The sequence below is a fragment of the Falco peregrinus genome, chromosome 3 (assembly GCF_023634155.1).
Source record: "Falco peregrinus isolate bFalPer1 chromosome 3, bFalPer1.pri, whole genome shotgun sequence".
Taxonomy (NCBI): Eukaryota; Metazoa; Chordata; class Aves; order Falconiformes; family Falconidae; genus Falco; species Falco peregrinus.
In genome coordinates, this window is record NC_073723.1 from 52,514,680 (window position 1) to 52,533,705 (window position 19,026).

The window sequence follows — 19,026 nt, forward strand, 5'->3', positions numbered from 1 at the left end:
CGTTACTGAGCCGATTAATTTTGAACAATGCAGAAGATCAAACTCCTAGTTGTGTGCAGTACTCACCCTTGCCCACGTGCATACCGTATCACAAGGAACTAGCCAGGACTCCAATTCTCTGCCATAAAGGAAACAAAATAAAGGAAAAGTAAGGTTAATAGAGTACTATAGTTTACTAGGAACCACATCTCACATATCCTTTTTTACTCAGAATACAACAAGTGTATGGGTTGTTTTTTGAAGTCATCTAGGAATTCTCCCAGTGCTTTCGCAGCATCTAACCACCAAGCCATTCACAGTTATACAGTTATCAGGCATGATTAGACCTGAATAATGGCAATATTGGTAGTGATGGGTAAGCAAATGTGTTCAGTGTAACCTCTAATCATGTTTCATGAGAAAAATAATCTGCAGCATTCACCAAATATCAAATTGATATGCCATTTCTTATAATGTAGTATTCTTACAGTACCTTTATGTGGCAAAGAATTGAGAAAAGTTATGCAAGAAGCTAGCGAAGAAAATACCTGGTTTCTAAATGCAGGGGAAATATATTTTAATTATTGGGCTAACATTGCAGGAAGTAATACATCATACTTCCTCCAGCTTCTACCACAGCCCGTTCAGCCTGCAGATGATGTTACTTGCTCGAGATGGCAAGGACTCTGTGAAATCCAGAGTCAGAGGGCTGGAGCTGGGAAGATCTGTTGGCTGACATATTCCCTATCTGCTGCGTCTGAATCTCCTTTTTGGATACTGCATCATGTATGTTTTATTAAATTTGCAGCCACAGTTTATCTGGTCAACTTGTATCTGTTCTGACCTGTCACTAGGTCTAAAGATAACATATCAGAGCTGAATCTAGCCACAAAAAGACAAAAGACTACTTTTTTTTGTTGAAAATTATCAACATATTATACCTCCTGACCAAATCACAATTTTTTTAAGGGAGCTTATTTTTTTCTGGAAACAAGCAGTTTTGTTAAACTATAAGTATTTGCCTGTACAACATTGTTTACAAGAACAATACTTCATTCGCATGTGTAGAGGTGGGCTCCACTGTTTGACAATACAGTTCTGATTGATAGTTTTGTACATACTGCAGAAACATGATCAGAAGAAGCAGTTGAGATAAGAGCTGTAGTTTTCCCATCATATTTTCTTTGCAAATCTGACAGCTAATAGACAAATGTTTTGGTTTTTTAAATGGTTATTTCTTTGTGGAAGTTCAATATTTAGAATATTCATCTTGTCAATACCTATTTGAAGCAATTATATGCTTATGGTATATGGAAGGCTTGCTAGATGGTGGCTTCAGTCTATGAAAGAGTCTTGGATGTCCAAAAAGGGTTACCTAACATTTCCCTAAAATCAGGTCTCTCTAATGTACACAGAGGAAATCATTAGTGATTTGTAAGAAATGTAGTTTTTTGGGAATAACAAATCAAGTCTTCTTGTCAGAAGAGACTCTGATGCAAGACTGGAGATCAGATAACCCTGTGAACAAATTTTAATTTTCCAACTATTAGGGTATACTATTTAAAGAATACTCTGTTCAGTCACTTCAGAATATGACTTTTAAAACTGATGTTGATAACACTCTTTAAACAGGTGTGATGTTTCAGTGGACAATGTAACTTTCCTCTTTGAATCCTCAGTTTCAGGCAGTGAGTATGTGTGGTAACCTCTGTGTAAAAAGACCACATGCCAAATGGAGTTGCCAAATTGTAACATAACCTTAAAATCTGGTCTAAATTGTGTTACCATTCACTGGAAAAATGTCATGCAATGAAAAATTTGGTATATACATATATGTAAGTATGTATGTATATATGTATATGTGTATGTATATACTTTATATATATGATTTTATTAAGCTGATATTAGGGAGCTCATCCTTCAATAAGATGGAGATGTTCACGGCAGCAGAACTTTCTACAACCATTCAGGGCTAAACTGAAGTCAGTGAAATTTTGGATAGCTGCACAAATATATACATAAATTTACCTTAACAGGTCTGGTTCTTTGTACGACAAAAGAGTTATAAAACTAATGTGTAAATGCTCTGCAAATGCAATTCTATGAATTCAAATAGTTAAGTGCACATATAAATTATTTTAGATTATTATATACTTACGTGTGAGACTGCTAGGTTTCTGTATGACCACAGTGAAGTCTCTGTAGCACTGAGATTTTTGATTTGTGATTCTTGTGTTATTGCTTTTTCCTAGACCATATATTTTATTTTTAAAATCTCATTATATGGCTTTATCTCTTTATCTTTTCTACATCATTTCATGAAATACAGCAAGCCCACTCCTTTGAAATGATGTCTCTTCTGCATTTGCATAACAAGGTTATTGTGATACAGTATGGGAAAACAGGTTTTGAGCTAACCAGCTGTACTTATATCATGCCATGTATCTTACCTGGATCAATAAATAGTTCATTATGTCTCTATTGCAAAGGATGTTCCTAATATGCAAAACTTCTGTTTGGGATTTCCCAGACAGAAACACATACTACTGATCATGAACGCCTGGGAGATATATTAAAGTAAGGTAACAAGGAGGACACATACCATGTGTCCATTTTGTCCAGATATCTACTAAGTGCAGGCAGCTGATTAATGTCTTTTTTCTTTTTACCAGACAAAATTTCTGATAGAAAAGCTGGACACCTCCAGGCCCTCTGTATGTATGGTAGGCTAAGTTAATATGCGTTATGTTTAGCCGAGTGTCTAATTGGCTTCATGGAGAAATGCACAAGATAATTAATATTTCTCTAAGTCTGAAAAGAAAAGCAAAGTTTTAAAGAAGAGAACAGTAAATAATTATTGCTGCATACAATGACCTTTAATTATACTACTGCATTCTAATGTTCATGTCATTATAGTTACAGTGGTTCACAGCAAGGCAGAGCTGTCATGTAGTTTCTAAAAGGAAGATCTTTCTGTCACTCCTTTAATGTTGGACTTTTAAAGTGTTTCTCAAGCTTTTTTCTTCAGCCTGATGGAAAGACCAGTCTTACCATCATGGGCCAGTGCCAGGGGCCATGTATTCCCAACTATTGCAACTTCAAACTGGTGCTGTAATGGATGCATTTACACTACAGCAGGTTAGGCTGGAAGGTTGTCCACTTATAAGACAGGTCCTGCTCTAAGAAGGTATTTAAAGACGGTAACATTGCATGGGATCTGAAAGGGGATGTGAGATCCTGGGTGAAGAGTCATTTAACATTCTGCATGATGCCCTAGTTAAAACTTTGGTCATCTTCAGTGGTTAGTCCAGCTGTAGAATCTCGTAACATCTCCTTTGCCAAAGCTCATCATTACAGAAGGAAGCCAGGCACAACTGTCCAATCAACCTGGCCTGAATATACAAATATACTGATTAGTCTGTTGTAACTTGCTGATGCATCGTCAATCCAGCTGTTTTCCGAAAGTACACATGAATTTAGCCACAGACAGACATGAACTCTGAGGAGTAAGGTAGAGTTTCAATATGTTCCTTTCTCTCTCTCTCATTTTTAAAGATATGATTGTATCTTAGGAAAATATGAAAGGTCATTCCTAATATCCAGGGAACATCATCACATCTGACACCGTGTCTCTGCAGCGCGTGAAGTCACTGTCTAGTTCCCCTTTGCCTATATTTTTAGTGCAAGTTCGCTTGGAGAAATGGTCAGTATATGAGGGAGCATATAGCATATAGCATGTAGAAGTGGGGTCCTCAGGAGTTACAGTGAGCTTTTATATAGAGCAGTAGTAGCTTATTGAGCCACTTAGTAAGAAATGTGTTAAAAAAATTCTTAAAGGAGTGTGAAATAGGAGTGCATCTACTTGAAGCAAGAGGTAAAATACAGATTGTGGGAATTTGGCACGTTGAAGAACAGTGTTGGAGACATTCTTTTCTTTTTTTTCACTTCATAATGAAAACATTTATCATTTCTTTTTTTCTTTCATCATCGTTCATTATTTATATTCAAATGGCACAGACAGGTTTCAGCTGAATTGGAGCACATTTTCATATGGTTCTTACATGATATGATTACCTTAGCTCTAAGCAGGAAGGAAGGCTAAAAAGGGTAAGATAGAAGTGTGTCCTTCTCTTTTGAGGATACTAGTAAACTCTGCATACCGGGTTTTTTTTGGTTCAAAGAAAATGCCTTTTTGCCATTCTAGTTTATGGTGCCAAGTGCCCAAGTTACTGATAATGAAACTGAATTAGGAGCTAGTTAAGCCTTTCAGAAAGGAGTTTTTGACTCCAACTCATCCTCTCTGCAGAACTTCTCACTCATCTCTCTTACTTCAAGTTGGATCTTGCTACCTACGTATGGCATAAAAGGAAACTGGATTTTTGTTTTGTTTTGTTTTAATTGTTATATTTTATTTCATTTCCATAGCAGGACAGAAAGTGTCAAAGCAATGCCGTATTTTACGGACTGCTCTTTTGTTAATGAAAATATCTTAAGTGTCTGCAGTCCAGATGTTTGACAGCCTTATTTTATGTCTTAATTGTTAAGACTAGGAAGAGGCTTAGCGTGAAATTCTGTTTGCTACTGTAATGAATAACATATGAGGAGGGAAGCAAAGTGTGGTGAAAAGTATAGGCAGGACATTACAAAAGTTAGTGGTGTACTAGCGTTTGAGTAAACACCAACGTAAGAATGGAGCAGAATGCAAAGATAGTGCATGACATACAGCCTGTGGAGCAGCAAGACATCAGCACAGACTAAAGCCTGCAGCTCCACAGGTATCCCAGCTTGCTTCCACCATTCCAACCACAACACCAAGGAGAAGATGGTGACTTCTTACAGCTGTGCCTTAATTGTTATCCTATAGATTCCAGCATTGCTGCTTTTCACTAAGTCCTTGGAAACAGTTTGTACTGAGATTCAAAAGTGAAAATGATAGAAGTGAACTGAAGTTGAAATCCACCCCCGCTGCCATCATGGTGGGTAATACAAGGCTACAACATCTTTTGGCTTGCACCTCACTTTGTTGGTGTGTGAAGGCAGGCTCAAATGTTCTGTTGAAGTATGCACCTTTTTCTTTCTCTGCTGTACTCAGGTTTGTGCAAAGGTAGTAGACATGCCAGTGTTTTTCACACCTCCTTGGGAGATAGATACACTACAATAGAGGGAGATAGGCCCCTTCTCTTCTCCTATGCATGGAAAATATTAACGAAAGGACAGAAAACAGTGTATGCAAGGAGTTTTGTCATCTCATTTTTCCCTACCCACTCACCTACACAAGTAAGACAAACTAGCCTGTTTTCTTTTTCCCTATTAACGCCTACTTCATACACAGGGGTTTTATAGGTTGGTGTCATTGTAAAGACTGAGTCCGTTATATTTTCCTCTACCATTTTTATCAATCACCTTGGCTTTACTTTCCCCCACTTTTAGAAAGGGAGAAAGCTGAGAAAATCACAATTTTACAGCTTCAAAAGTCAGTTTATTTGTTGTTTGGAGAAAGAAGTATAGTTCTATGAAGAAAAAAAGGTCTGTCTTCTTTTTTGCTGCTCTTTGATAGGGGAATTGTTATACACCACTGAGTACCTTTTTGGTACCAAAAAAATTATGTTATTTTAATAATGGTTTAATAAGCCTTTTCCTTGAAAAAGAAGTTGAATTTATAAAGCACTGGTTTTGTCCAGACTTGAATCTTCTGATTTTGGGAGTTACCCATAATAAATAGCAAAATAGAATGGTGTTATGAAGAGAGAAAACTACAGGTGCATGAAAAAATCAGTGCAGTGTTTGTCTAAAGATATGAATGCTTTAGCATTCTCTCACAGTCACATTCATCAAAGTCCTTTGTCTATGACAACATCAATTCTATGTTTAATTCTTCCCATTGGAAGTATATTTAGTAGCAGGTTTTCATGTTCAGTGAAAGCTCTTGAAAATGAAATTGGTTTCCTGCAGGGCATGCATTACAATGATGGAAATCCAGGTCAATTAAACTGAAGTTGATGATGCTACCCTAGATTTACATATCTGTAATGGAGAATACAGTCTGGCTCCAAATGCGTATGAAATCCCAGCTAATGTAGAACTGGCATGGAAAAGAATAACTTTTAATGCGACCTTTCATAAATTTTCTCAGAAGTTTTTTTTTTAAAGGAACAAGTGCACATTGGTCAAGTATCAGACAGTGGTGCTGTTGATTCCAGATTGCATGTGTATTACTCACAGATCCAGCTGTCTATCTTCATTTACACTCACCTTTGGAGTCATTGGTCCCTCAAACTGAAACAGAAGCAGTTGTACCCAGAGGGGATGCAGGACTTTGTCCAACTTGATTTTAGTGGCTGGACATCTGTTCAGACAAGAGAGAAAGCTATCAAGTGCATCTGCGATCAGTGAGGTAAGGTGTACGAAATTACTACTTCCCTCCCTGTTTACAGCCAAGAACTTTTTGTAACTCAACAGCCCAGGAACCCAACTCTGTACCTTTCAGGCAAATTGCTGTTGACTTCAACCAGGGTTTGTTCCTGACAGATACTTGGAAGGCTGGGCCTTGTTACAATGAATATCCTTCAATCCCTAACTCTTGCTTTTGTCTTTTGTTTGTTGTTTTTTTGTCTTAGGAAGGAAATTGAATTTGTGTTGAAGTCCTACCAGGTCAAATGGTTCACTGCAGCTTTTTCTTCTCCTTCTGTTATCACATACGCAGCTCCTCTACCAGCTAGAAAAAAGACTGAGAGCAAATATTGCTCTTAGAAGATTAAATACTATTTGATGGTAAATTGAGCGAGATATAATGGGGCAGCAACAATTGCTACCTACTACATTTATGTTTAGTCTTAATATTATTTACAGCTAATGAACTGTCATTTTTTTATTTTTCAGATGCAGAGGTTGAAGAGCTGATCCTCAACTAACCTGTGATGAACGGCTTGATAATTGGCCACTTTCTACAAATGTTAGACTCCTCCAAAAATATATTGTTATTCAAGAAGTTGATAATCCCAAAATGTTAGCCCTATTTTTTCTTCTGGTATTGAATTATTTTCTATACACCAAGTCACCTGCTGAAGAAAGGGCGGAAAGAAGTCAAAGATTTTTTTTTTCTTTAATGACTTTTATAACAACATATTGCTGAGGCTTTAAAATAAATATAATTTTTATTAGTTGTCTTACAGACATCTCACAAGCTAATCTTGTTTTTTGTTGATTGAATGCCACTCGTCAAATGTCTTGCTGAATACTTGATACACTTTCAAACTGTGCTTTTGTGTGCTCTCCATTTTCCCTCTACAGCAATTGCTGAGAATAATTAGGTACACTAGAACACGGAATGCTTTTTTTGGATACTTACTTATTCACATAACTGGATTTGCAAGGTGATGTGAAAGAACTGAATAGGTCATTTTTTTAATGAATGAAGGAAGAAGTAAAATTCAACTTTTCAACTATTTCACTATTTTTTTCTCTTTCATGTTTCTTTTTGTTGCTAGTCTTTTAACCCTCCTTTTGCTGCTTCAGCTTTTTGTGTTAATTCTCCTCTGTTCTCCTCCATTTGCTTCCAAAGACTCCTAGGAAGACCTATCTGAAATTTTATTTTTAGAAAGAAAATAGACGTAGATAGTAATATCAATTACCAGAAAAGAGGACTGTAAGGAATCACCTGAATTACTGAGTCCAGTCCTCTGGAATTGGCAACCTTAGTAATAGACATTTACTCCAAGAGGATCTGCAACAGTTCAGCTCACTAAACATCACAACATCCATGAAGTTCTGATTAATAACCTTCACCCTTATAGGAAAGAACAATGGTGCAGCTGTAATACGCCACAGGAAAAAAGTGAGGTACTGGAATCATTGCTGATGTCCTAGATCCTGCAACAACAAGGGATTTGCTAGGTGGATTTCCCAGATGCTCTTTAGCAGTATCTTATTGCCCGCAGAATAGGGAGTAAAAAAGAACAACCTCCAATAATCCCTATCAGTCTGCTTGAGGTTTTGTCTGCCATATGTTCCATCAAAACTTCCTGCCTTATATTTCATCTCTTAACAGTGACTGGTTTTGAATACTTCAAAGAAACAATTAAAAAAGCAGCATCCACATTAGTTATGTGGCAAGGTGGTGAGGTAGGTAAGCATTGAAAGCTGTGAAATGTGCATTATGTTTACTAAACGCAGTCAAAAGAAAGCAATCAAGTGATTTTGCAAAATGTAGGATAACAAATAAGCCACTGACTGTTAAAAGTATTACAGAACAGTATTCTTGTGCAATCAGGAAAAGTTCCTGGAAACTGGTATTTGAGAACTGTGTAAACAGCCAACATTTACTCTTCATGGGGCACTGATGAAAGCGTATGAACATATGAGCAAGTCTGAAAATATGTAGCCAGAGGTAGGGGTCTGTAACTGGTGTGAGTTTTCATTCCACTCAAGTAAGCATGGCATATCATGACACATTTTAATACTGAATGGATTCCATACGCATCTGTAGAGTTTTTACTAAGCTGCTGCAGCTTGACGCTCACAGTGTTTCTATGAAGTATTGCAGCTGTTGCTCAGATCTTGGCATGGTACAACTGAGTATTTCCCATATAGATGCTTCTTCTCATCAGCTGCTTTGGTCACAGACTGTCATTCTCAGTGTCCTTTCACAACTATTCAATCTGTGCTTTCTTCATTCTTCTCATCATGATTATGCCATGAGCTACCCCCGAGATCTGATGGGTAATGATAGAAATGATAGATGCTGTTCTCTTCATATACATACATACATACACACACACACTCTCTTTTATATATATAAATATATGTATCTATTTATAGATATATTTATTTTTTTCCCCCACTTCTCTGATGAGAACAGTGGTCATGACCTCAAATTGATGGAATCATACAGGTGAATCTGGAGCTTAAGAAGATCTCATCTCTTCTTGTTGAGGTACCTGCAATGACACACACCTAAACTTTGTGTTCAGGTGCTCCGGTAGACAAAAGTGTGTGATTGTCTTTTATGTGCATTGTAGTTAAAATCAGGATGATTTCTTGAATGTTGCTTCTAACTTCATTTTATATTTGGGTAGAGGTCATGAGGTAATTTGTTTCCTCCTCTTGTGTTTCCCATGGCATTTGGGAATTGTCTGACTCCATCAGGAAGATCCCTTGCAGAACTATTCAGAATTTCTGCCCTTTACCTTCTGCCATTGAGCTCCTGGGCTGGATCTCAGGATGGATAAAAGAATCTGCATGCAAAACAGGGAAAGGTGAGTTGATTTTCTTAGGGTTTACCACAAATGGCCCTAGTATGGTCTGTCCTTGGTCCTCAACATTATGCTATAAGCTCTATATCAGCTGTCAAAAAGACACGTGACTATTCTTTGGGCCTTTTTTTACTGAATTAGTGATATATAAGGCTTTTTTGCCCCCTCCCTTCTCAATGCATGTATCTTTGTCTCACTTTGTACAGTTAGTCATATGCTCTTAAAAAATCTTTTGCAGGTAGAACCCCGTGGGACTGGACCTGTATCAAAAACTGTATTAAATGACTAAAATAAAGGTTTTAAAAGTTCCTGTGTCCCCCAGTGTGTTGCTTAGAGGTAATAGGTTTGTTTAGTGGAAATCAGATGAATCTAGGGCACGTGTGCTACCTCATACCCTCTTGGCTCAGCTGGGAGATGGAGGAATGAGATACAGACATCTTTTGGAATATGATTGTTGTGTCAGTTGCATCTTAAAGATGACTGTCTCACAAGGTTGATGCTTCTGTGTGGTTCATTAGGTGCTTTTTAAAATACACCTCTGTACGTAATCATGAAATTAAAGTGTTCACCTTGCCTTCAGGAAAAACATAGTATGCAAGTTTATGTAATACTGAAAAAAAGATATTGGAAGCCATAGTGGATTTGAATAAGTGACAGAACACCAACAAGCTGAAAAACTTGCTACATGAAGAGGGAATTACCTTGTTAGAGATAAAACAATGGTGACTTCATCACAGATTTCACTGGATCTTACCGATTAATAGATTGTGGTTTATTGTAGAAGAGAAAGTTATTGAAAGAGTCAGCACATGGAAGTTGCTTTATTTTTTTAAAGTTAGGTTGGAATTGAGATAAAATATTTTTACAATGATTGTAACCAATTATTTATATGAAAGTAGTTAATTATTACATAAAAAATTATACATAAGGTAGTTATTCTTTTATAAGTATTTGTTCTAATTAATCTGCAAGTTATTTGGCACAATTATGTATATTTAGGAAAACAGTGACGGCTGTTCCCTCCTGTTCAAGTTACCAGGTGATGATCTGCAGTGATGGCATTCTCTTCTGTGCTTAACATCTATGAATTTGTAGAAGTGTCTTGAGTGCTTAAAGAGCCAAAAAGGCTTTTAGCCTCTCAGACTGCCAGTTCCCTGGCATCAGCTTTTGAAAAATCTGGACATCTATATTTCATAGTCTTTATTACTTAGCCCTCAATGCATCTGGTTTGGGGTATAAAACCCAGGACAGGATCTTTATTTTTACTGCACTCACTATGCCAATTTAGGATCAAGAGGTAAGTAGTTTTTAAGACTATGTCTAAACTTTGTTGAGATTACTTATCTTCCTTTTTTTAATTATTTTTTTTTAATAAGAAATTAGCAGGGAGCATGCTGCTTTGCTTTTAATCTGTTTCTTCATTTCTATTTTTAGATTTTGGGATTTTTTTCATATTTAATGCTCACATTATAATGAAGTTTACAGTACCAAGAACTTTTATCTAGGGCAATGTATATAGCACATTAAAAAAAATTAATTTGGGCTGCGTGAATCTACTGTTCAGCTGTGAAACAGTAATCTCTACTTGAACTATTCTACCCACGTGAGGTAGGCAGTGTCAGTAGTGGCAGGATCTTCAAAACTTTTGCTCCACCCTTTATTATCTTTTCCTAGTTGATAGTTATGTCCTTCAACTGTATGTGATGCTGCAGTGTTACTTTTCACATTTGTCATTTAATGTCTATAATTCATAGAGTTAATTTAAGTTTTAGGATATCCTGTTTCTAGTAAGATAACTCTGTGCATAATAACTTCACATAATGTGACTGAGTTATTTATACCTTTGCCAATATATTAATTGCCAGAGGTCCCTATATGTTAATTATTTGGATTTACATAGCAAGTTTGGGATTCTGAAAGCATCAATAAAAATAGATCAGATTAATGTTGAATCGGTCCCATGAGACAAGGATATTCCATCACTGTCTATTGATTAGCAAATACAGGCATGACATAATTAATTGACTTTCCCAAAGCCACGCAATTGGTAGGAAAGCTGGAGAAGTCATTTGTTTCCTCTGTGCTATACCTGAACATTAATCACAGTACTAATCTTTATCTCCAGACACTACTGTTCAGTTAGGGTAGAGGGGCAGAGTCAACTTCAACTGAATAGCCATTGGGAAGTTTCCTCTGGTTTTATTAGCATAGCTAAAGTTCAAAGCAGTTTTAAAAAAACATTTGTTTTAATTTGTGCTTTGCTGGAACCATGAGGATGACATTTTCACTGATTGTCTTGATAAATCTATCCAGCTTTCATCATGAAGACATATATATGTATACACAAGAGATCCTATGGACTACATTGATAATGCTTATGAGAATAAACTTAGTTGCCTTAAAGTTAAATGCTTTCCTTAACGTTAGTCACGTAGCTTCACTGTATAATGTATTTGCATAATACAGAAGTCAGCAGCTGTGGCAGCTCATCCTGGTTTTAGGTAACAGAATGGGATTCAGTTGCACAGAGTTGGGCATTTGGTACCTGTGTAGGACTTTAGGGTAATGTGTGCCCAGCATACACCTCTCTGGAAGGATGTATCTCTCGCACTGGCCTTGTGGCATATTTGCCAGCACTGTACAGTGCTCCTACTGCATCCTAAAATAGCAATGGGGCTCGCTTGCCTTTCACCTAGTCATCTGGTTCTCTTTCAGACTGTCTTGCACATTGTATAGGCTCCTTTTTTAACAGTCAAGTAAGTTCAGACTTGGTGCAGGTATTTCCACTTACATTGATATGTAGGCTTTTATATATTCCTGAGGATAGGAGACCAACATTTGGCCTCTGAACTTCTTTAAACATGTCTCAGAACGTGGCCCTGGCCTTGCAGAGTTGGAATGGATACAGCCATTAATTTGCTGATAGGACCATTGATTGAACTAAGTAATGAGTATGTAGCCAAAACTGAGAGAACTGCAGGATGTTGAGACTGTAGAAGTGTCAGAATAATTGTCTGAAGCTGTATAGCAATGTGATTTTTTTTCTGCTTAGTTATGAAAAGATGTCAAGAATAATAGTTCAAATGACTGAGGCACTGGACTTTAAATCTAGGTTTTCAATTCATGTACAAAATACGAGTGTGCATGTGCATCTGCACACCTGTATCAAACAAGTTTTTTGGCTTCCTCAAATATTACTTCTGCCCTTCAGTCCTTGATTCACAATGCTGGTATGTATAGCTTGCTTGGCTGAGTAGTCTCCTGATTGCTAAATTTTTGTCCTGCTTAATAGGCCTACGTACTTCCCATCTGTTTCTGGCAACTGCTTTTGACAGTGTGAAATTAAAGATTCTTCTTCCAGCAGCCCATTTTCTAAAACTTCTAGGCTTTAGCCACCAAAGCCACATAACTAATGTTGACACCAACAGATCTCACGGTAGCTTACGCACACCACTTATTGGTGTTACAGCAATTGGACACTATGTTTACTATTCACTGGTTTTTGGGCTAGTGTTAACTGAAACATGTAACATAGAAAACAAAAAGATTTCAAAATTAAGAGCTTTTTTACTTTTAGTAGCAAGGAATATACAGAGCTGAGGGCAAAGCCGAACCTCTGCAAGTGCTCCATCTCTTGCAGTGCTCTGCAAAGTCCTGCTGCAGGTCAGAGGCTGGGTGTGCAGTAGCGTCCCTCTTCCTTCCTTCTTCTTTGAAATCACCAGGACATGAAATTTCCACTGCCATGCAGCCATTTGAGGCCCTCACTTCATCTCCCTGTTTGTCCAAATTGACATAAGTGACTTTTTGTATTATTACTTCCTGTCTCCTGTGTTGGGATCTCTTTCTCAATCAGCCTTACAAGTTAATCCAACTCAGCTGTGTTGTCATCTGCTACATAATTACTGATTAGGAGAATAATCTAGAAGTGGATCCACTCTGTATGGTGATCTCCTCTTCATACAGGATTATCCCAGCAGGTGATCTCATGACTCAATATCTCTTCTTACACTTCTGCCAGAAGCCTAAGTTTCTGCTGTTGCCTCTGCTACAATCTATAAAGGCAAAAACCAACAGAGGAGTCAGAAGAACTGGCCATTCAAAACCCGGTTCACAGTCTTGAGTTTTATGTTATGTGGCCTTAGTTCAGTGCCCTTTTCTTGCCATTGTTCAGTTCAACAAAAAAGGCTCAGAAAGAAAAATTATTGACAAGACCAAGTGGTGAGATTGGCAAGAAAAGATATTCCTTACCTGATCTTGGCAGCACACATTTCAGGTCATTCCTTTAGCTGTAATAAAGAATCAAAAGGACAAAAAATTCTGAAAATGTGGATAAACCAGTATAATGTTATGAATGCTTAATTTAGCAAATAGCATGCAATATGAAATTAGTAGCATTTGCACAGAGTAGATTTGCTGTAGGTTTTGTTGAATATGGGACTAGATTGGATGCAACAATGCTTTTATATGGTACTTTTAAAGAAGCTGTTCCAGAAGTTTTTCTAAGTAGAGAACAAGGAAGGAAATGATCTTATGTGCAGCAGTTCAAAAGCAAGACTAGCAGCAGGGCATTGAAGGGAACTATTTCTGAAATGGCATGTCAGTACTTAGGGCATATTTCATCATCAGCATTGTCAGAGACCAGCAAGATCAAGGCTTCTGCATAAGGGAAGGCAATCAGGGAGCTGAAGGTGGTCATGACCCAAGGCAGTGCCCTTTCTGATGCAGACATAGCCCCACAGCACTCCATAGCCTGCAGGGTAGGGCTGCTGGCAGTAGCAGGTCCCACTGAAAACCCAATGACTAGCAGACAAGCAAGAGGGGTGGACATGTCCCATCTTAGTGCAGAAAGTGCACTAAGTGCACTTTGTGCAGCAAACCTGGAGCAGCCTGGGACACCAGTGGTCCCTCCTACCCAAGGCATAGCTCGGCTTCAGTGGGACTCCTGGAAAGGAGCACAAAGATGGAGTTAGCCAGGAGATGTGGCCAGAAAAAATAAGGCCCGACGGTGCACTCAAGGTCCTGACGAGGGTATGGATTAATGTAAGAGGGTTTAAAGTGGCAGTGATAAAATATGAAATGTTAGCTTCAAGGTCCGTTCCAACTTCAAATAGCAGGACTTGTATTAACTCTGCAAGGGCAAATTTCCATGGGCTGTGTTCAGGCTACAGCCAGCTATCTTATAAAATAGAGAAGTTTAATTCTGTCTTTGGTGGAACTGTAGAATCCAAGATACGGGAAAGCAAAAGGACAGCACTTAATTTCAAAAATTAATGGGCTTCACTAATCCTACCCTAAAGCTTTTCATCCTTCCAGAAAAAAACACCCCACATGTTCTTACCTTGAATTAGTTAATTGAGGGCAATGCAGTTTTCAGTGATCAGATCAAGTGAAACAGTAACGAAGGTAAACCATTTTTGGTGTGCAAAGTTAAGGCATAAAGAGTGTTTCCATAGCTCCGGTTATTTAAAGCCTGTGAAACCTGAGCTCTGTAAAGCATAAGGCAGCAAAGCCTTAATCTGGTCCTATGATCCGCCTGTCACCTGTAGATTTTCAGAGATGTACCAAACCTGTGGTCATTAGGACTGACCAGTGCTGGGTTTTTTTAGGATCAAAAAATCATTAAAAAAATATGTTGTAGAAACATTACTCAAGAAGTGCCAGGTTGGAGGCTGATTTATTTGCACACAAAGGACAGAAAAAAGGAGAAGATAAATAGGCTTCAGATTTATTTCAAAGCTTTTTATAAAACAGCTACTGAAATACTGGCCTTGGAAATAGTAAGTGTAGTCCACAAAGCAAAACTAAGTGATATAGTAATTCCTCTTGAGAAGAGTTTTCCAACACTTCAACACCTTCCATGGTGTGTGTGTACTTACACTGTATTTGTGTCTTAATTTTAACAAGATGATAAATAAGGATTATTTGCTTATTTAAGGTACTAGCATGAATATTAGAAAATGCTTTGGGAGTGGTGGTAAAGGAAATAATTCCTTGTGGTTAGTTTTCAACGAGAAACCTTTGGAGTAGAGTAGTGAAGGTTTGAAACAGGAGCTTCTCTGGGTCTTTAGAGTCTTGCAACTGGATGATTTTGAGCCATCTTCCTTGCAAGGTGAGAGTAGACCTGCCAGACTGTAGTGGTATTTTTTGTAATCCCATATTTGGCAAATCATCATGAAGAGGAAGGCTGAAGAAAAACTAGCTTCATTCATCCTCCCTCTGGAGTTTGTCTGAGGGATGGCTTGCAGGGAATTCCTTTGCAATGCAACAAGTCTGAGGTAATTAAAAGGGAGTTGTCTGGCAAAAAGGTTGTAAGCTCTTCTGTAGTTTTCTCACACTGATAACACTGTAAAGGAGAGTAGTTGTCTATCTTTTTCCCTGACTTTTGAAAGGCTGAATGATAAATGGTAGAAATTTTTGCTCTCAGCTTATAAATTTGGGTGTTTGTGGTTTTAAAGAAAGCTAGGATTGTCCTAAAACTCACGTGGAACCTTGATTAAACATAATGTGCAGAATGTATTAGCAATTAAAAGCTATTCGATGTCTGTCACACATAACACCTTAAGAGCAGGGCCTTGGAGGGCAGTGCTTTAAAAGGAACGCGGCTGTGCACAAATACGTTGCTTCATACATTAGTTAACCTCTCACAGGTTTGTTAAATAAAAGTAGCTACTTGGAAAGTTGAATCTTTTTAAGAACATCATCTTACCAAATGATTTTCATGAAAGCTATTTCATGCCTTCAACAGATTTTCTATGACCATTACTTTATATTTCTTGCCTTCAGTTAAGCTGTGAGGTTAAAATATATTAAATAAATAAATAAATATATCCCTACCTTATTCAGTGTTGTGAACTACATCATAATACCATAGAACATATTCATACTTGTACATATACCCAGAAAAATAATACTGCATGCTCAAAGTGCTATGGAAGTGGCTAATAAATATGGGATCATTCTCTTATGGATACCTCCCACACACCACTTTGAAATTCATTCTACCTAGAGCAAGAATTTGCAACATATTTGTTAGGTCTTAAGTATGACTTCCCATAAAAATGCATTTAGATGTAGTGTTATTTAGAGATTTTATGTCAGACTGTTCCTGTTTTACTCATGTCCAAGGTAAGAAATGCTTTTTAAAATCTTCATTTCAAGAAGTGTTTTATCCAGAAAAAAATACTGGTTTTCTATCTCCATGGTGCAGGTTATTCTATCAGTGTCAAAAGGTCTTTGTTGTGGTGCTGATCATTGTCTTGATTTTGTTTCCTAAGGAAGTGTTTTATGCTCTGTTAGTTTGTCTGTCCCTGCCTAACCTTTGAAAGTATTGGCCAGTTTCAATCTAATTTGATAGGGCAGGAATCTTCACAATATTGGGTTGCTACAAGTTCTGTGAAAATCTGCATTTGATTCAGGTGGAAAGGCCCAGGTTATGGTCTTCATGAGGGCCTTTCATTTTGAGAGGTGGAAGCTGCCTGGGCAGTAAGTACTTTCACAGCCCTCAAGAAGCCCCTCAGCTCTTGCCCTGTAAGAAGTGGAAGTGTTGTGGAGTGAAATGGAGAAGGCATGATGGTGAGGGCTTGGGGATCTAGAACATAAGTTAGGTTTCTTCAGATCTACTTTTTGAAGATATATTTAATATACACTATTGAAGTATAATATACTGGATATTTTTTAATAGGAATCACTGAGCACATATTAAAGCTACTTCTTTATAGGACTCGTAGACATGAGCTGTGAATGCCAGAGTGAGTTGCATGCCTGTACTTTGTTGCTTATGGCACTGTTGAAAGCACTGCATAGAAAAATTGAATAGCTTGAACCCATATCATCACATTCATTTAAAAAAAAGTTGTACTGGAGTTGCAGAATTTCTTGACAAGACTGAAAAGGTCAGATTTGTGAAAGCAAATTGATTTCTACGTACTTTCATTGTCTGCATGGTGTTACTTTTTAATAGTGGAAAACAAACCTGTTAGTGTCCTATGTCACGTGTCATCCTTGTGTTCAAATAGAGCCCTACTTTAGGGGTTGTAGGCCCAGGGTCTATAAAAGGAAATTCTGTTGTATTTATTTTGTTGACTGTAAGATTGACAGGTAATTTACCAAGTTGTAACAGAAAGCAAAATATACAAAGTAGTGTTACAGATGTTGCCTTACAGACAAGTAAATATTGCTCATTTTATAAATTCTGGCATTGCAAAACTTGGTGGTGTATATATCTTTAAAAATAGCACTAGTACACATGTGTTTCAGGAAACCTTCTATTTAGGGACCATTTTCTGAGTCATAAAGTTATTGTTTGTGTTTTAGAAAATATGCCTGTAAACTCTTAGCTACAAAATAAATACACTGCAGCCTTTTCAGACCCCCTACAAATTCCTTCTGGTGAACTGAATCACAGTTTCTTTGAGAAATCTTAGATTTAGAGGCTCATGGCTCCTAATGTCCAGTGTCTATCTAGATCACAAAAACTCATGTGCGCAAAAATCAGTAAGACATGAAGAGCAAATGAGTTTGTTTTGTGCAGCTGTCTTTGAATCCACAGAATTTAGACTGTATCCTGACTCTTAGCACAGACGCTGTTGACTTAATTGATCATAAGGAACCAGTAAAGATCTTGGGATAAAAACTTGGTACATAGATCATAGTGCAAATCCTGGCAGCTAAACCAGCTTCAGGTATATGGGTGCGTTTTCGACCCCACATGACCTTCTGCTCTATGTAATCAGCTCTGAGCTGTCTCTGATGCAGCTCACTAGGCAGAAAGCAAGTTCCATGCAGGAAAGTTCAGAGAGCTGCAGGGATGATGCTAATGGTGCTGGATGCACGCAGCAGGTCTGGCAGACTAAGGGAAAGTCCATGCAGACAGTGCATGTGCAAAAGCAGTCATTCTGCTTTGGTTCATTAAATCTGGTTACTCACTGGGAAAGGGGAATGTTGCTAAACTTATCCTTGCCTTTCAGTTTTTTAAAATATTTCCTCATTACTGTTTTTCTGACCTGTGGCCTGGCCATGCAACAGACCAGAGTCAATGCCACTTCCAGTGGCAATGATGGGGTTGTTTACAGAAAACTCTTCTGTCTCTCACATTCTGTGCATCTTGTATTTGTGTTTAGTAAAATACAGCAGATGAGAGTTATATTCCTCATTCATACTGCAAAAGAATCTCAGCCTGTGGATCACAGCAGTGCATGTCTTGAACTCAGGTAGAGCTCTGTGAAAGAGGAGAAAGGGTGAGCACACTGTGTAGGCAGCTTCGCCCTGGGAGGGGGGACACTTTCTCAAAATAGACATATGGATGACTTATTTTTATTTTTAAAAATATATTCTATTTTGTTTTCCTCTTTATTCTTTCAATTTAATCTATGGAAGCTAAGGATAAAGTAGGAGTCATATAATGTAAGAAAGCAAATACAAACAGAACCAAACTTTTAAAGCTTTAGGCCAGTTCAGATCTGGATCTGAACTTTTCAGTTAGTTCTCTTCATGACTGACTTAATATAGGATCAACCTGAGTTTTGGGGTGCAGGGGGAAGACTAAATCATTTGGGTTGGAGCAAGTTACAAAGCAGTTTTTATAGCTGTTCACTGCTGCATGGTCAGGCATTGTGTTGTGATATCAATATGAGAAAATGCACTGCCTGCTCTGATTTATTCCATTTTTCCGGTACACTTCTAGCTGGTTTTCCTCCCAGAACTCGTCCTCTGCAACAATGTGGTTTGGATGTGGTTCTTTGGAGGAAGTGGAGTTTTGCCAAATAGGATTTTCTACTTGTCTAGGAGAGTTCTCCAT

General features: G+C 37.8%; 1 protein-coding gene and 1 long non-coding RNA gene across 5 annotated transcripts in view; both read left to right on the forward strand.

Annotated features, from left to right (window-relative positions):
• NOL4 (nucleolar protein 4) overlaps window positions 1-19,026 on the forward strand; it is a 201,491-nt gene that overhangs the window by 118,431 nt on the left and 64,034 nt on the right. The window lies entirely within an intron of this gene.
• On the forward strand, window positions 3,379-8,689 carry LOC114013263 (uncharacterized). The gene is made up of 3 exons (XR_003556151.2): window positions 3,379-6,373; window positions 6,597-6,750; window positions 6,859-8,689. It is a non-coding gene; the product is annotated as an uncharacterized LOC114013263 (long non-coding RNA).